Source organism: Abrus precatorius, unplaced genomic scaffold (assembly GCF_003935025.1).
Source record: "Abrus precatorius isolate BTA unplaced genomic scaffold, Abrus_2018 Scaffold2, whole genome shotgun sequence".
Lineage (NCBI taxonomy): Eukaryota > Viridiplantae > Streptophyta > Magnoliopsida > Fabales > Fabaceae > Abrus > Abrus precatorius.
The window spans coordinates 15544542-15562150 of record NW_020874362.1 but is presented as its reverse complement, the minus strand read 5'-3'; the positions used below and the strand labels follow the sequence as shown (position 1 = coordinate 15562150).

The following is a 17609-nucleotide window of genomic DNA, read 5'->3' as shown; positions in this document are numbered from 1 at the left end:
TCTTTTGGTTCACTTGTAGATGCCTCGCATGCACCATTTACATGGTTTCCTCCACAAAAATCACAACTTAGCTGACTGGTAGGCATACTCCCTGTTTGCAGATTGCTAATTTGTTGTGTTAAGGCAGCTAATTGTTCTGAAAACATTTGATTTTGTAGCTAATTCTGTGCAAGAAAAGTTTCCAAAACCTTAGCTTCATGACTAGAGTTTCTTCCTTGATTTCTTGAGTTTGAATTCTGATACATTGAAGATGCCATCATCTCAATAATTCTCTGAGCTTCTTACAAGGACTTTGTATTTAATGAACCTCCAGCAGCAGCATCAACCATTGTTCTTATTGTTGCATTCATCCCATTATAAAAAGTTTCCAATTGCATCCAATCTGGAATACAATGATGTGGACACCTTCTAAGCAATTCTTTGTATCTTTCCCAAGCTTCATACAATGATTCTCCTTCTTGCTGCACAAAGGATGTAATTTCTCCTCTCAACTTAGCAGCTTTGGATGGAGGGAAGTACTTAGTTAGAAACTTATTCACAAGTTCTGTCCAGGTTGTGATGCTTCTTTGTGGTTGAGCTTGTAACCAGCATTTTGCTCTATTTCTAAAGGAAAAAGGAAATAGTCTCAATCTGATAGCTTCTTCACTAACTCCATTCATTCTTATGGTGTCACATAGCTGCAAAAAATTTGAAATATGGAGGTTAGGATCATCAGAATTTCCACCAGAAAACTGATCCTGTTGGACTAAGTGTAGTAGGGCAGGTTTAATCTCAAAATGGTTGGCTTGAATAGTTGGCCTAATTATAGAAGAGTTAAAACCTTGCATGTTAGGAATAGCATAGTCCCCTAATGTTCTAATTCTGTTTTGCTCTGCCATTTCTATTGCTGGATTTGGTTGTCTCAAAGGTGTAGATGTTCTTTTCACTCTAGGATTACTCTGAAATTCTGGAGAATGGACAGCTTCTAATTCACTATTACTCCCTATGACTTTTTCTGCTCTAGACTCTTTTCTCAATCTTCTCAAAGTTATGTCTATCAAAGTTAGGATCAAAGACTAGAATTGATTTATTCTTGTTTTTACCACACATATACAAATCAGATTAAAACAAAATTAGACTACAATCAATATTCAGAAATGCACAACAGAAATCATGCAAAATCTATCAGTAAAAGCATATAGAAACTTAAATCTAGCAGTTACAGAATTGTAAAATCATGTAAAAATATGCAGAATGGCAATTACAAATATGAAGAACAATGAAAATTGAAATTATGCAAATAAAAAAAAATGTAGAAACTCTATGCAGCAGACAGCAATATTATGCAGAATACTACACAAGGTGCAGTAAAATTACGCAGAAAGCAGTTTGAAAGCAAAACAACAAAATAATTGCTCAATCTAGTTACTTTTCTACTACTAATGATATTGAAATGCAAAATTCCCTGGCAACGGCGCCACAAACTTGTTGTTCGCAATCTAACACTAGCAAGTGCACTAGGATTGCAGCAAGTAATGAGTAAATTTAAGATCCAAATATCGTCTCCACAGGGAATTTCGATTTCAAGTATCACTTCATAGAATTATAACCATTTAAGCTTTTTTGAAATTGGAAGGAGAGTAGTAACATGTAATAACAGCAAACCAGAACAATTAAAAGTAAAATGAACTTGCAAAAAACAGAACAATGAACAAACAATTATGTGATAACAGAGAAAGAAACCATAGCTAGGGAATTGCTTCACCAAAACTCCAATGTTTAATTAATAAAGTTCTGAATTAACAAGCAATTGGAAAGAAAGACAATCAGTTTCACATTCTATTGTTCAGAGGTTAATTCCTTAACTCAGTGAACCTAACATTCAATTAAAACATTCTAATTCCTTAGATCTGATTTAATTCAACATTGCTTTAAGTATAAGAAACCAAAAGATTGCAAGATCAAAGTTCCTTATCCTTAAGAAAACTATAATCTTGGTGATTGGTTCAGATCTGAAGAACAAATTCAATTTCCATTGACAAGAGTTCTTCTGAAATTAGTTAATCAAATTTTCATTCAATCTATTCCAAAGCTTGAAATCCAGATCCAAAATCAATTCAACATATTCGTTTCAGATCTACAATCCCTAGCTATGAACAAATTACACAGCCATTGTAGCAGAGAAAAGAAAAGAAAGAGAAGAAGAGAAGAAGAAAATCAGAATCGCCATGTGATGAATCCAAACTTTATAGATATTTTTTTTGGTTTTTATAAAGTTTTAATAGAAAAAAATAGATTTAGAGGTTGTAAATAACATTAAAATCTTATTTAGGTAGAAAACAATAGCTTTCTTAATTTTTGTCTTATTTCCATTAATTTTTGTGAATATATTTTGCAATTTTGATCATTTGAATAATTGTGCAAGAAATTTTAGACAAATTTCATGAATTCTTGGCTCTTTGGAAAAATATGAACTGAGAGTATCTACTATCAGATACCAGAGTAATCACTCCAGGGAGCTAATTTAAGGGATAGACCAGAGTAATCACTCTCAGAAATGGGAGTAATCACTCCAGAGATGCCCAGAAGGAAGTGCCCTGCGCGTGTTTACTCTCAGAAATGAGAGTAATCACTCCAGAAAGGGAAAAAGCTAAAGTTGCTACGCGTGTTTACTCTCAAAAATGAGAGTAATCACTCCAGAAAGGGAAAAAGCTAAAGTTGCTGCGCGTAAACACTCTTGTTTACAGAGTGATCACTATGGGGCCATGTCAAACTTAGTATATATAAACTTTTAGAAATTAGGGTACGGGGATGATTCATTTTCCTTAGATTCTTTTGCCACTTTTGGAGCATTTTGCAGAGCTTAGGATTCTTGGGTGACAGCCAGGGACCCATTATAGGTTTTAATTTCCAATTTCCCTTTTGATTCTCCTTGATTTTACATTAATGTTGTTTATGTTTCTACATTTCCTTCTTTCATTTGTGAAGCCCATCCATATGGAGGGCTAAATTCTCTTGTAATTCCTAGTCAACTCATTTGGTTATTGAATTCTTGGGTTTAATGGCAATACTACTCTTTCTTTCCTTGGATTTATTAACTCCAATCTCTGAATGAAATGAAATTTGCATGAGGGGAACATTGCGTAATGAACCCTAAATTACCCAAACAAAATTCTAATCTAAAATTGCTTAATTTTGATTAATCTTTGAGATTACTTAATCTTAGGGATAGAGGTTGGAGCCAATTAAGATGCTTAATTTTAATTGGGATGCTAAAGTTAATTTTTGCTTGTTAGATTAACTTAATTCAAGGGAAAAATAGAGGATTATTGAATTATTTGAAAGAATAGGGATAGAACTCATTGATTGACTAGGGATTACTCTTTTTAATTGATTGAATTTCATTAGTTTACATTCTGCTCTTGATTAAAATATGGAAATTGACAAACCTCCACCCAATTTACTTGCTTTAAAATATATGTTTACACTTGTTCGATGTATGTTCCCAACCAAAAGTTCCTTGGAGATAACCTAGGACAACACCCTAGTATTGCATTTATATCTTACATATTTGATGAGGATTAACGACAATCTTTGTGCATAACGAGTAGCGAAAATTCGTTCCATCAAATTGGCGCCGTTGCCGGGGAACTTTGGTGTTAATTTTGTATTGAACTTGTTAGTTGCTCTGTTTTAGTGTTCTGTTTTCTGTTTTTCTGCATTATTACTCTATTTTTGCTGCATAATTCTGCAGCATTTGTTAGCTTGTGTTGCGTTTTCTTGCAATTAATTGCAATTCCTTTTCTGTTTTTGTTGCTTAACCTCTTTGCTTCATTTTACTGCACATAGACATTAGTTTTCTGCATAATTGTCATCTGATTTTTTCTGCATTTTTTGTTGTTTCATCTAGCTTACTTCTTTTCATTCCTTATAATTAGTTTCTAGTGCATGACCAGATCGAATCCTGGGGACTTGTATCCACTTGACCCAGAGATTGATAGGACATTTCATAGTAGCATTAGAACACATAGGAATAGTTCTGAACATTTTGAAGAGTTTTCATCTCCTTCATCTATCTATTCACCACCCCATTCATTAGAATTTGAAATTGAAAACATTGCTGATAATGAAAGAACATTAAAAGAACTAGCTGCACCGGATGTAACATATCAAACTTTATTCATACAGTATCCTGATATTGATGCTCCTTTTGTTATAAAAACTGGACTAATACACTTGTTGCCAAGATTTCATGGCCTTACAGGTGAAGATCCGCACAAGCACATCAAGGAGTTCCATATTGTTTGTTCAACTATGAGGCCACAAGGTGTGCCTGAAAAGCATGTCAAGTTAAAGGCTTTTCCGTTCTCTCTGATGGATGCAGCCAAGGATTGGCTCTACTATCTCCCTCCAGGATCTATTGCTAGTTGGGACAACTTGAAGAGACTTTTCCTGGAGAAATTTTTTCCAGCATCAAGAGCTTCGTCCATAAGAAAGGAAATATGTGGGATAAGGCAACTTGAAAGAGAGACCCTCTATGAATATTGGGAAAGATTCAAGAGGTTGTGTGCTAGTTGCCCTCATCACCAAATTTGTGATCAATTGCTCATACAGTACTTCTATGAAGGACTGCACCCTATGGACCGAAGCATGATAGACGCCGCAAGTGGAGGGGCGTTGGTTGACAAAACTCCAATTGCAGCCCGGAATTTGATAGAGAATATGGCTGCCAACTCACAACAATTTGCAACAAGGCAAAATTCTTGTGTTACCAGAAATGTGAGTGAAGTTCAAGTTGCTGAGTCTAGTAAAATAGAACACAAGCTTGATGAATTGACATCCATGGTGAAGCAATTGGCTTCTATGCAAAAGAGTGCTGCTGCATCCTCATCTACTCCACGACCCATTCCAACCATGTTGTGTGGTATTTGCTCAGCTACAGACCATTACACTGATAGCTGTCCTACACTACAAGAGTCTGATACTTTAGAAGGTAATCCTCATTATGATTTTATAATTTCATTCCACGAAGCATATGATGTTGAGCGCTCACCTTTATCTTTTTCATAAAAGAAATTAATTTGAGGAAATTTCAAGCATACTAGTAAAACGCAATACGATATGCATGATTTGGTAACGAACAGATTGAATGAAGGATTAAAGGATAATGTACACTTGATTATGAATTAAATTGTGAAATTGTTGTTTAGTTTCACACTAATGTTGAATGAATAATTCCTTATTCATGTTCATTTGGGCACACTATCTTAGGAAAGTCTTAATACATATATTTTTAGAAGATAGGATCTTGGTAGTAATTTAGGTGTTACATAACAGCAAAGTTATGAGTTATTTGAAAAAGAGAATAACAGCAAAGCTCTGAGTTATTTGAAAAGAAAAATGAGCAAAGTATTGAAAATAAAGAAATAGAAAGTGTGAAAAATAGAAAAGAAATTTGTGCATAAATGCACAAATTGATACATGAAAAGCAATTGAAATATTGCAAAAATCAGAAAATGTTGTGCATAATTAAATGGAAGAAAAGAGAATGCAATCCCATGCTAAATTCTGAATCTCATCTACTTGAATTGCATCTTTTCTGTTTGGCATAACCTACATTATTTCCCAAATTGATTGAACACCTACCTGTCCCTTAACCTCAATTTTACCTGAAAAGTCCTCTTGATATGTGATTTGTTACATTTTTATAGAGGAGATTGAGAATATTTGCAAGCCTATGGTAGAGTGTGGTAAAAATGATGATTTAGAGAGAAAACAATAGCCTAAACACTGTTGAGTGATAAGGGAAACACTTCTAGTGAGCTGTGATCATGTTTCTTAATTTGGCTCAAATGAACTTTGTTGAAATACATGAACTCAGATAGCAAATCTTGCTCATAGTATGATTAATGTAGTGTGACTAGCATGATGAGCAATTGGATGAACAACTTGATTTAAAATTTTGCAAAAAACACAGAATTGGAAATTGAAAAATCTGAGAAAAGCAGTTTGTTAATTGAATTTGAAAATGGAGGAACTTACCCTTAGTTTAGTTTGATTTGCTTGAGGACAAGCGAAAATTCAAGTTTTGGGTAGTGATGAATCCATATTTTTACTAGTATTTTACTATAGTTTTAACCCATTTAATAAGGAAAATATGTTAGGAAAAGCAAAAAAACTCATAAAAATATAATGATTGAAGGTTTTCTTTAAATACATAGTTGTTTTAGAATTTGTGAATTTTCTATGTAGAATTTAAGAATTTTATCATGTTTTTGTAGGAAAATCTGAGCCAAGTGCATGAAGATGGAAGATCAATGGAAGGATAGAGGAAAAGTGGCAATTCTGGACTCAAAGAACAAGATTAATGGATTGACAGCTGGGCGTGATCACTATTGTTAGTGAAAGTGATCGTTCTAGAGCATAAATGAGGAATATAGTCTGGGCGTGGTCACTCTTACTAGCGAAAGTGAGTGTTCTAGAGAGTCTCTCAAAAGAAGACATTGGGCGTTATCACTATTGTTGGCGAAAGTGAGCGTTCCAGAGGACTTCAATCTCAACAAGGTTCTGTGTGATTACTCTTATTGGCGAAAGTGGATGTTCCAGAGAGGAGTGTATCAAGGCAAGTTGTGCATGGTCACTCTTGCTCTCGAAAGTGATCACGCGCACTCCTCCACCTCCTGCGTTGCTACTCTTATCAACGAAAGTGAATGTTCCAGTCTTCCAGAAACTACATGAGCCTTTGCGTGGCCACTCTTATGAAGCAAAGTGACAACGCCCAGTGTCATGAAAAATTATAAATTTCAGGAACGCTCAGATTTTTGGATCTTTTGTTCATTTTTCATTTTCACTTAGTTCTTAGGTGTGGAGAGAGTCAGAGAGAGAGAGAGAGTGGGGATGAACACCGAGCTTCAACCTAGAGGAATCGGATTGAAGATTGATTGAAGATGTTTCTTCTGCGTTCTTCCTCTTCTTCTCTTTCTTTTTCTTTCTCTGCTGCAATGGCTATGTAATTTCTTCATAGTTAGGGATTGTAGATCCTAAACGAACATGTTGAATTGATTTTGGACCTGGATTTCGAGTTTTGGAATGGATTGAGTGGTTGATTATGCACTTTATGTAGTAATTGAATGGAAATTTAATTAACTAATTTCAAAGGAACTCTTGTCAATGAAAATTGGATTTGTTCTTCAGATCTGAACCATTCACCAAGATTATAGCTTTCTTAGGGATAAAAGAACTTGATCATGCAATCCTCTGGTTTCTCACACTTAAAGCAACATTGAATTGAATCAAATCTAAGGAATTAGAGTGATTTAATTGAATGTTAGGTTCACTGAGTTAAGGAATTAACCTCTGAATAATACAACGTGAAACTGATTGTCATTCTTTCCAATTACTTGTAAGTTCATAACTTTATTGATTCAATATTGGAGTTTTGGTGAAGCAACTCCCTAGCTATGGTTTCTACCTCTGTTTTCTCACATTTGCTTGTTCATTGTTCTGTTTTTCTTCTGATTTTAACATTTGTCAATTTTAATTCCAAACACTCTCTCAAATTCGTGAAGCTCAATTAATTGTGGCCTTGTGAAGTGGTACTTGAATAATTTTATTCCCTGAGATCGATACTTGGGACTCTAATACAGTTCTATCAATTTTTATAACTTGCTACATCAACACTAGTACACTTGCTAGTCAAATTAACTTCTCTTCTGAAGTGTGACAGATTACTAAACTTAAGTTCATTAGCAAATCAAGGAAGATAGGACAAAAGCTACAGGTAAATTGTCACCATCAATGAATATTATTGATATTCAAAGATCTTTTATGCTAATATTAGTAACACTAAAATGTCTCAACATTTATATTTGCATATAGATTGGTTGGAATGCAAAAGGTCAATCGATTGACCCTAACAGATCAAAATTTACACATTCTATTGGCTTTGTTATTAGGAGTATAGTGCCAATCAGTTATTCTGATTAGACAAATGTCCCTAGTAATGTTAAAGAACATATTTGGGAGCAAGTTCAGGTACACAAGCACACTTTCAGCAATTTTATAGTGGTTTACGGAAGACGGTTTATCTGATATGTTTTTTGTTTCCAATGTAGCAAACTTTTGAGGTGGAATCTATTCACAAATATTTTGTTCTTTCATTAGCTGGACAGGACCTTCGTGCATTCTGCACACGTTTGAGGAAACATATCTGTGACAAAGATGAAAATTGTGTCTCCCATTCTCCAGAGAAGTATAAGAGATTCATCACAGTCATTGATCACTGAATGGAGTTTGTCAACCAAAGTTTATTGTTAGCAATCTACACTAGCAAGTGCACTAGGATTGCAGCAAGTGATGAGTAAATTTAAGATCCAAATATCGTCTCCACAGGGAATTTAGATTCAAGTATCACTTCATAGAATTATAACCATTTAAGCTTTTTCGAAATTGTAAGGAGAGTGGTAACATCTAATAACAGCAAACTGGAACAATTAAAAGTAAAATGAACTTGCAGAAAACAAAACAATGAACACACAATTATGTGATAACAGAAGAAGAAACCATAGCTAGGGAATTGCTTCACCAAAACTCCAATGTTTAATCAATAAAGTTCTGAATTAACAAGCATTTGGAAAGAATGACAATCAGTTTCACATTATACTATTCAGAGGTTAATTCCTTAACTCAGTGAACCTAACATTCAATTAAACCATTCTAATTCCTTAGATCTAATTCAATTCAATGTTGCTTTAAGTGTAAGAAACCAAAAGATTGCAAGATCAAAGTTCCTTATCCCTAAGAAAACTAAAATCTCGGTGATTGGTTCAGATCTGAAGAACAAATTCAATTTCCATTGACAAAGGTTCCTCTGAATTTAGTTAATCAAATTTCCATTCAATTCACACATGAAGTTTAGAATCAATCACTCAATCTATTCCAAAGCTTAAAATCCAGATCCAAATCAATTCAACATGTTCATTTCAGATCTACAATCCCTAACTATGAACGAATTACACAGCCATGGCAGCAGAAGAAGAAAAAGAAAGAGAAGAAGAAAAGAAGAAACTCAGAAAAGCCATGGAAGCTTGCTCCACTCCAATTCCTCTTCGTGAAGCTCCAAGATCTGAATCCCCACTCCTCTCTCTCACTTCCTCTAACCAGAAACTAACTAAAAAAACTGAAAATGAACAGAATCCCTTTTTTCCGGATCGCTTCTGGTATTTATAAAATTTCCCAGATCTTCACGTTATCACTTTTATGAGAAATAGTAGTTACGCAGAGAGTTTTTGGTTGCGCGTTAACACTTTTCCCATAAATAGTGGCCACGCGCATTTTCCTAATATTGAGAGCTCTCTGGAACTATCACTCTTGATGATAAAAGTGACAACGCAGAGCCGAGGTAGTTGCGCGTTATCACTTTTTCTGATAAAAGTGACTACGCACAGCTCGCCAAGTTGAAGACTCTCTGGAACGATCACTTTTGATGACAATAGTGGTTACGCCCAGGCTTCACTTCTTCTTTGAGCTCTGAAGTGATCACTTTCACTGACAATAGTGATCACGCCCAGTCTGCAATTTCTTATTCTTGAGTTTTTGGAGTCCAGACTTGCTTTTTTCCTCTTCCTTGTCATCAAACTTCCATGAATATGATCCTTGCTCAATTTATTCCTACAAAAACAAGATTAAAAACTTAATTCCTAAGCAAAAATTTCACAATTGCTAAAATAACTACATATGTAAACAAAATTCAATTCCTTCTCTTTTTCTAAGTTTTTCTGCTTTCTTTATATATTTTTCTTATCATTTAGGTTAGAATTATGCTAAAATATCAGTCAAAATATGGATTCATCAAAGTTACACAAACACTTTCAAGGTAAATTGTCACACATTATTACTTCAAATTACTGTCACCATCACAATTGGGTATTGATTTGATACATTTCTGGATGCCTAATTTCAGAAAGAAAGTGAGGCTAATGCACAAAGGGCGAAAGGAATGTCGTACAGATACAGGAGGTCAGCTAAGGGATATGCTCAGTTAGAGCAAGAGTTGGTATGTTTATTTGTGTCTAATGTAACAATGTGATGCTTTTTCATAGACTTATGTTAAACTTATTAACAAGGGCATTTAATCTTAAATTTTGTGTAGATTGCTACATCTGGGTCTAATTTGACCTCAGTACCTCGACATGTCCTTTGGAAAGCTGCTAGGGTAAATAAACAAGGTAGCATTGATGATGAAGGAGTTCAAAAAATGGTCCATGAATTTGTAAGTAGCTAAGCCTAATGTGTTAGTATTTTCAAATACATTAAGTTCTATTTGAATTTTCCTTTAATGACCTTAGGGTATTTTGTTATGTTTATTGTAGGAAACCCTTTCATAGGTCACTCCAGACGCTGAGACTGAATCAACAGCCCGAAATGACATACTCTCTCAAGCACTTGGTGTAAGAGAGCATCTAGGTCGCATGAGAGTTGTAGGTTTTGGGGTGACCAAAAATCTGCATGGTAAGGTTTCTATAAAGATAGTGCAATGACATGAGGAGGACTCTGCACTGCCTGTCCCAAATGAACAAGCAAACCTATATTCCCTAAGAGATGCCATTGGTACTTATGTTGCTTGGCCATTGTCCCTAATCACTTTAAGACTCAAGGTATGTATACAAGCTTTTTTAAGGTTTGGAAGACTAGATGTTAGAATTAACAAATATATATTTCAGGTTGCCCCTTCATCAGCTAAAGGGTTAGGGAAAGAGACAGGCTACTCAAAAGAGTCCATTGCTGGTCCATCCAATAAAGGTAGCAGTGCTTGTGTATTATCAAAGATTCTTAAGTTGGCAGAAGCCTAAGGTGCTGCATGCTTGGATATGATGAAGCTGTTTGTAAGAAGTGATCAAGCCATTGATACAGCTACAATTCAACTGACATCTGAGCACTAGGGTAAAGAGTTTTATGACATTGTGGGGAAGGAAAATATTATAGAGGTCATACGTCGACATTGGTTGAGTGCCTCTAGCATTAACCTTTATATACGGTAAATTAATTTTCAAATTATATAATTCTTTAGCAATTTATAACTTTTTGAACCTTAATTGTATAATGCATTGTACTTTTGCAATACAAGATATTTGTTGAAGGTTATTTGCATGGCATAACAATGGCAAATAGATTCTCATTTATATCTCCATATGAAATGGACGAATCGCTCAATCCAAACCCACATCAATATATAGCTGAAATGTTGAAGCGTCATATGGATGAAAATCACTTGATTTTTGCACCTTATAATGTTGGGTAAGTCAATTTGATTGAGACTCTGCTTTATGTTTTATAATTTAGCATATAACTTTTAATTCTTGTAATCTTAAACATATATTTATACTCATGGTAGGCAACATTGGGTCTTGGTTGTAGCGACCCAAAATGACTAAAACACTGATACCAACTTTATAACATGATAAATTAGAAAACACCAAAATTTGGTAACATTTTTTTTTATACAACTTACAAGTATAGTTTCTTTTATCTGAGAGAGTGAAGATGCATATAATTTTTCATTCCAACATATCATAATTTAATCTCAATGGCATGACATAATAAAATCACCATAACTTATCATCAGGAAATGCCTCAAAGTAGTTTAAACATTGTTTGCAGAAACGCAAGTACATAATTCAAACAAAACAGTTAACCTAGTTCAAATACAATATAACTGAAATAGACCAAGCTTCCTAAGAGTAGTTCCACTAAAACACAAATAAGTAAACAACATTAATCGAGTGGCAAGTAATCCTCAATGGGATCAGACTCATCAGATGATGTCGGGAAGTAGAACTAGAAGCAGCAGCTGTGCCATGACCTCCACCATTCTCTTTCATCCTTCCAGCTCTACGAGGGGGTGAACGAGTAGCAGTCGGTGGGACCAATGTAGATGGGTATGCAGGGTGCATATAAGATGGCATAGTAGTGTACCTAATGGAGGATTCCACCACATGGACATTGATGAATCCATATTTTTACTGATATTTTAGCATAATTCTAGCTCATTTAATAAGAAAAATATATAAAGAAAGCAGAAAAACGCAGAAAAAGAGAATGATTGAAAGTTTTAATTCAATTTGTAGTTATTTTCGCATTTGTAGAATTTATGCTTAGTTCTTAAGGAAATTATCTTGTTTTGAAGGAATAAGCTGAGCAAAAGTCATGGAAATGGAGAATCAATGGGAAGGAAGAGGAAGAATGGCAATGCTGGACTCCAAAATACAAGAATTATGGGTTGCAGCCTGGGCGTGATCACTATTGTTAGTGAAAGTGAGCGTTGCCAGTGTGAGTTATCACTTTCGCTGGCGAGAGTGAACGTTCCAGAGAGACTTCATTCCTGATGAGCTGCGCGTTGTCACTTTCGCCAACGAAAGTGAGCGTTCCAGAGGCACTTGTATCAGGACAGCTTGCGCGTGGTACTATTACTCACGAAAGTGATCACGCGCAGCCCTTGACCTCCTGCGTTGCCACTATTATGAACAAAAGTGAATGTTCCAGAGAAGCCTTCAACTATGCAAGTTGCGCGTGGTTACTCTTGCTCTTGAAAGTGAACACGCACACTACATAAAGCTTCTGCGTGGTTAATCTTGTGAAGAAAAGTGACAACACGCAGAACTGGGTTTCTATAAATACCTGATTAAAGCGCGAAACTGGGATCTTTTTGCTCATTTTCTGTTTTGTTAGTTAGAGTTTCGTTAAGAGAGAGTGGAGAGAAGATTGGGGTCGAAGCTTGAAGCTCCAAGAAGAGGGATCGGATTGGAGCTCGTGGCCATGGCTGCTCTGCATTCTTCTTCATCTTCTTCTTCTTCTTTCTTTGTTTTTGTTGCAATGTGTGCTTAATTTCCCATAGTTAGGGGTTTATGGAACTCGAATTGATGTATTGATTCGACTTTATCTTCTGAACTTTAAGTTCTTGGATTAATTGAGTTGTTAATTCTGCTTTTCATGCAATCTCTGAATGGAAATTCATTTGATTAATCAAGAGGAATCTTTACCAATGGGAATTGGATTGTTTGCTCCGATCTGAATTGGCAACCAGAGTTTAGGGATTTCTTAGGGATAAGGAGACCTAATTCTGCAATCTTATAGTTCTAATTCTTAATGCAACCTGAAATTGAATCTCACCTAAGGGATTAGGGAGGTTTAGTGGATTGTTAGGGTCAATGAGTTAAGGAATTAACCTTTGGCTAGATATATGTGAAACTGATTGTCAATTATTCAATTGCTTGAATGTTCAGAGGATTTAATTGGATTGATATTGATATTCTTGTGAAGTAAATTCCTAACTATCCTTCATTGCTATTTCATTTCATCACAAATCTTATACTCTGTTTCTCTGCAAGTTCTTTGCTTTAATTGCTTTGGTTTATTGCTGTTATATGTTACAAATCTCCTTCAAAAATTCGTATGGCTCAAATGGTTATAATTCTGTGAAGTGGTACTTGAAACCTAAATTCCCTGTGGAGACGATATTCTGATCTTAAATTTACTCATCACTTGCTGCAATCCTAGTGCACTTGCTAGTGTTAGATTGCAAACAACAGACATCCCTCTCCATTGGCACAGTGGAGAAGTAGGAGTCATGAAAGGGAATGGCACAGGTGCAGGGGTTGGTCTAGCAGTTGGTGTACGGGGGTCCACAAACATAGGTGTAAGAGAAGCAAATAAAGCAGGGTAAGGTAACTGAGTGTCACCAGGAGGAGTAGAAAAGACAATCTCGATGGGTGTGTCAGCGACGTACTGGGTGATCCATGAGCCTCCACTATCAAATCCATAATCACTCGGGCGAACCGGCGGAAGACACTCTGCTAAACTGCAGAGTCGAACACCCACATATCCTCCTCAGAAGGAAGGATCCACACCTTCACCCTATTCCTGTCCATCTATATAAATAAAAGAAAAGTAATACAAGACAATGCAAACAAAAGGGTGAGTTCTCCAAACACAAACATCAATCATAGCCATACCCTAAGGAAGGCGGCGTCATAAACACAATTCAAAACAACTATCGACATTCAGCATCATCAAAAGTCACATCAAATAATGGGATGATAAGTATAATCATAACCATAGCCCATTTCACAAGCATTCAATCATCCTTAATAGTAATGCACATGATGCATGAATGCAGGTTACAATCTCACCCATATAGTCACTTATGTGTTCATAACATGCAAATGATGCATGGAGATCCCATTCCCCTATGACTGGTAACTTGCTCAGCTTTTAGCATAGAGATAGATAGATAGATTCAAGACATATGGCGATCGGAGGACTCCATTCCCTACTCTGCATAGTGATAATCATAGATAGAAAGAGAATAATAGAACATCATTAATGTGTAGTGCCATCCGACACGTTCAGGAATGGACCTCTACGACCCTAGTGTTGTGGAGTTCACGCCAGGTTTAGAATTTTTTAGGAGTTCATGCAAAAAGATAGAAAGTTGTTGAAAATGCTTAAAGGAAGGATTAGAAGCTGAAGTTGAAGAAGAATAATCAAAGAATCAAGCTTAAAGAAATCCTAAGAGCTGGGCGTTACGACTCCAAGTGATTGGCGTTTGAACGTGGAAAGAACAAAATACAGTACTGGGTCTGCGTGGCTACTCTGAGTGATGCGCGTTAACACTTTAGCAACTGAAATTGGATAACTGTCATTACGTTGAAACGCACATCACCTGGCGCTTTGGCGCACAACAGAGAGTGGAAACGCATAGCAGATGGCGTAGCAACGCAAAGCTAAGCACATAGAAGAAGCATTCATTGAAGTGCTGTGCGTTGAAACACACATCACTTGAAGCCTTGGCGCGCAGTTGCACGCCTTCACTCTAACTACTGTGCGCTTTGGCGCAAATTTTTGCAACTTTGCAACTTCTTCTTTCTGACAATTATGGACGTTTTTGGAGCTTCTATATCACTTTTAGAAGATTCCAGAACACTTGGGAACAACTAACTATCAGAATTTCAAGGGTCAAGTTGAAGAATTAGAGGAGCTTTATAAATAGGAATTAGGAACTTAGAAAAGGGGTCTTTTTACTATTTTTTGTTTTCTTTGCATTTCCACACCTTAGGAGAGTTAGAGAGGGAGATTGGGGGCAACTTCCAAGCTCTGGACCCTAAGGAATCAGGCTGGGGATTGAATTTATGAAGAAATTCTTCACTCCTCTTCTCCTACTCTTTCTTCCTCTTTTTCTTTTAGGAACATGTTCTGATTTCTTTTTGTTATGGATTGATGGATCCGATTTTGATATTGTAAATTGATTGTGGATCTGGATTTTAAGATCTTGATTGTATTGAACATTTAATTATGTTCTTAATGCAATTGTGAACTAATCCTTCATTCAATTGAACTTAGAGAAATCTCCATCAATGGAAATTGAGTTTATTTCTCAAATCTGAATTAAATGTCAAGGTTATGGATATCTTAGGGATAAGAATTTGTGATCTTGTGATCTCTTAATTTCTAATGCCTAATGCAATGTTTGATTGAATTACACCTAAGGAATTAGGGTAGTTTAGTTAGATATTAGGATCAATGAGGCAAGGAATTGTCCTTTGATTAATCTAGTGAAATTGATCATCAATCAATTAAGGAACTTAGAGTTCAGATCTACTTCAGTTTGGCAATTGATAAAGAGGTGAAATTAATCCTAACTTCATTTACATATCATTTCATTTCTAAATTCGTACCTTTATTTTGCTGTATTTTTCAAATTTCTGTACTTTATTGTTCTTGTTTGTTAAATGATTCAAAACACTCCAAATTCGTTTGGCTCAACTAGTTATTGATTTGTGAAGTGGTAATTGATAGACTTAATCCCTGAGGACGAAACTTGGGACTCACATTGATTTCCAAATTTTATTACTTGCTACAACTACCTAGTACACTTGCTAGTTAGTTCTCAAATTGTGTATCAGTTGCCATGTACCACTTAGGTCAGGTGTTCCCTCTTTCGCCATCCCAGAAGGTCTACTTTGGATCAAACTTCCAATACCTACAGTTGTGCCTCTGTAATGCCATCAAGTCGTTTCACAAGATAATATATGATGCATGACGCTACTTTTTCAATTTTTTTGTGATAGTTTTCTCAACTCATTTCATTTAGCCACTTGGGGCTATTGCACAATAATAATACAAGTCACCATGGACTTAGAATCATAGCATATAGCATAAAGATAGAAGTCATCATAGACTTAGCAACATGGATAGATAATCTCCATGAGTCACATGCCTTAGCATGGATAGATAGATACCATGAGTTTCACAATAATTCTCAATAAGTTCATAATAATTTCAGGATAGTATATTTCAGGAACTCAAAGCATATCATAAATTTCTCATCATAATTTCATAATTTCATAGTTTTATAAATTCACACTCATGGATAATTTTAGTGCAGCATATAATATATTGGACCACAGCTTAGGCAAATCATTCGAGCCTTCATAATTCATTTCTTTTTTCTCAATTTACTCTTTCTTTCACAATTCAAGTCCAATCTCTCTTTCAATTTAGCACAATCCCATTCCTCAATCTTTGTAAACTCACCACTCAAGTACACCCTAACCTTTACATTTATTTCCATCAATCTCTAACACCTTCTAAATCATAATTCACTCAATTCCACTCTTACTCTCTTGGTTTCTTCCTCTCGATTTTTCTCTCCATGAAAGAATGAATCATCAAACTTAATTCCTCTCTAAACCATTAATTAAATAAGTTAATTCACAATAATCCAAGGGTATTGCCTCTTGATTTTTCACTCTTTATTAGGGAAGATAAATCAAACTTCGGTTCTTTCTATACCACCAACTTAATCAACTTAATTCACAAATATTCAAAGTCCTATCCTCTCAGTTTTTCACATTTTCTTGCATTGTCACTTGCTGATTTTTTGTTCTCAATGCTTAACCACTCACAAAACAATTAGATCATAGCACTTCTAATAATCCAAATCATATTCATAGTCCATTTCTATCAAATAGCCCTCAAAGGCTCTAGATTATCAACATCGCAATATTATATAATCATTTTTGCTGCACATTGTTATAATTCATCAATTCTTTCATAAGGTATGCAAATGATGCATGAGATGCTCTCAAATAGTAATTCCATAGCATTATTCATAATAAATAGTAAGCAATCTAAATTTTCAGCCAAGCATCACCTTAAACATACCTCAAAGTTCTCCAAACACAAATATCAAGAATGAATAGTACATATCTCACATCATTCACATTTTTCCAGCAATTCACTCAAGTAAATTTCATGAATTTCCACATCCAAAATCAAGTAAATTCAAGTCTTGTACTAATTTTCATCTAAGGTCAATCATGCAAAATTTACAAGCAACCATCAACCTTTCAAACAAGTAATTTCAGCATGGTTCAATCAAGTCATGGCAAGACACTTTCAATTTCATTTTTGCTTCCTTACACAAGACAAGGCATACAAAATATTTTCTAAGTTTTTTGCAACACTTTAAATGCCAAAACCGAGACCATCCAAGCTAATTTTCACCTTTTCCTTTATAAAATTTTCTCTTATTACTCATACCAATCTTTTCCAAATATTCCAAGGTTTCAAAC

At 35.2% G+C, this 17609-nt stretch overlaps 1 non-coding gene across 1 annotated transcript; it reads left to right on the top strand.

Moving 5' to 3' along the window:
* The first annotated feature begins 387 nt into the window (after positions 1–387).
* On the top strand, positions 388–494 carry LOC113860323. Its single transcript, XR_003503777.1, has one exon. It is a non-coding gene; the product is annotated as a small nucleolar RNA R71 (small nucleolar RNA).
* The last annotated feature ends 17115 nt before the right edge of the window (positions 495–17609 follow it).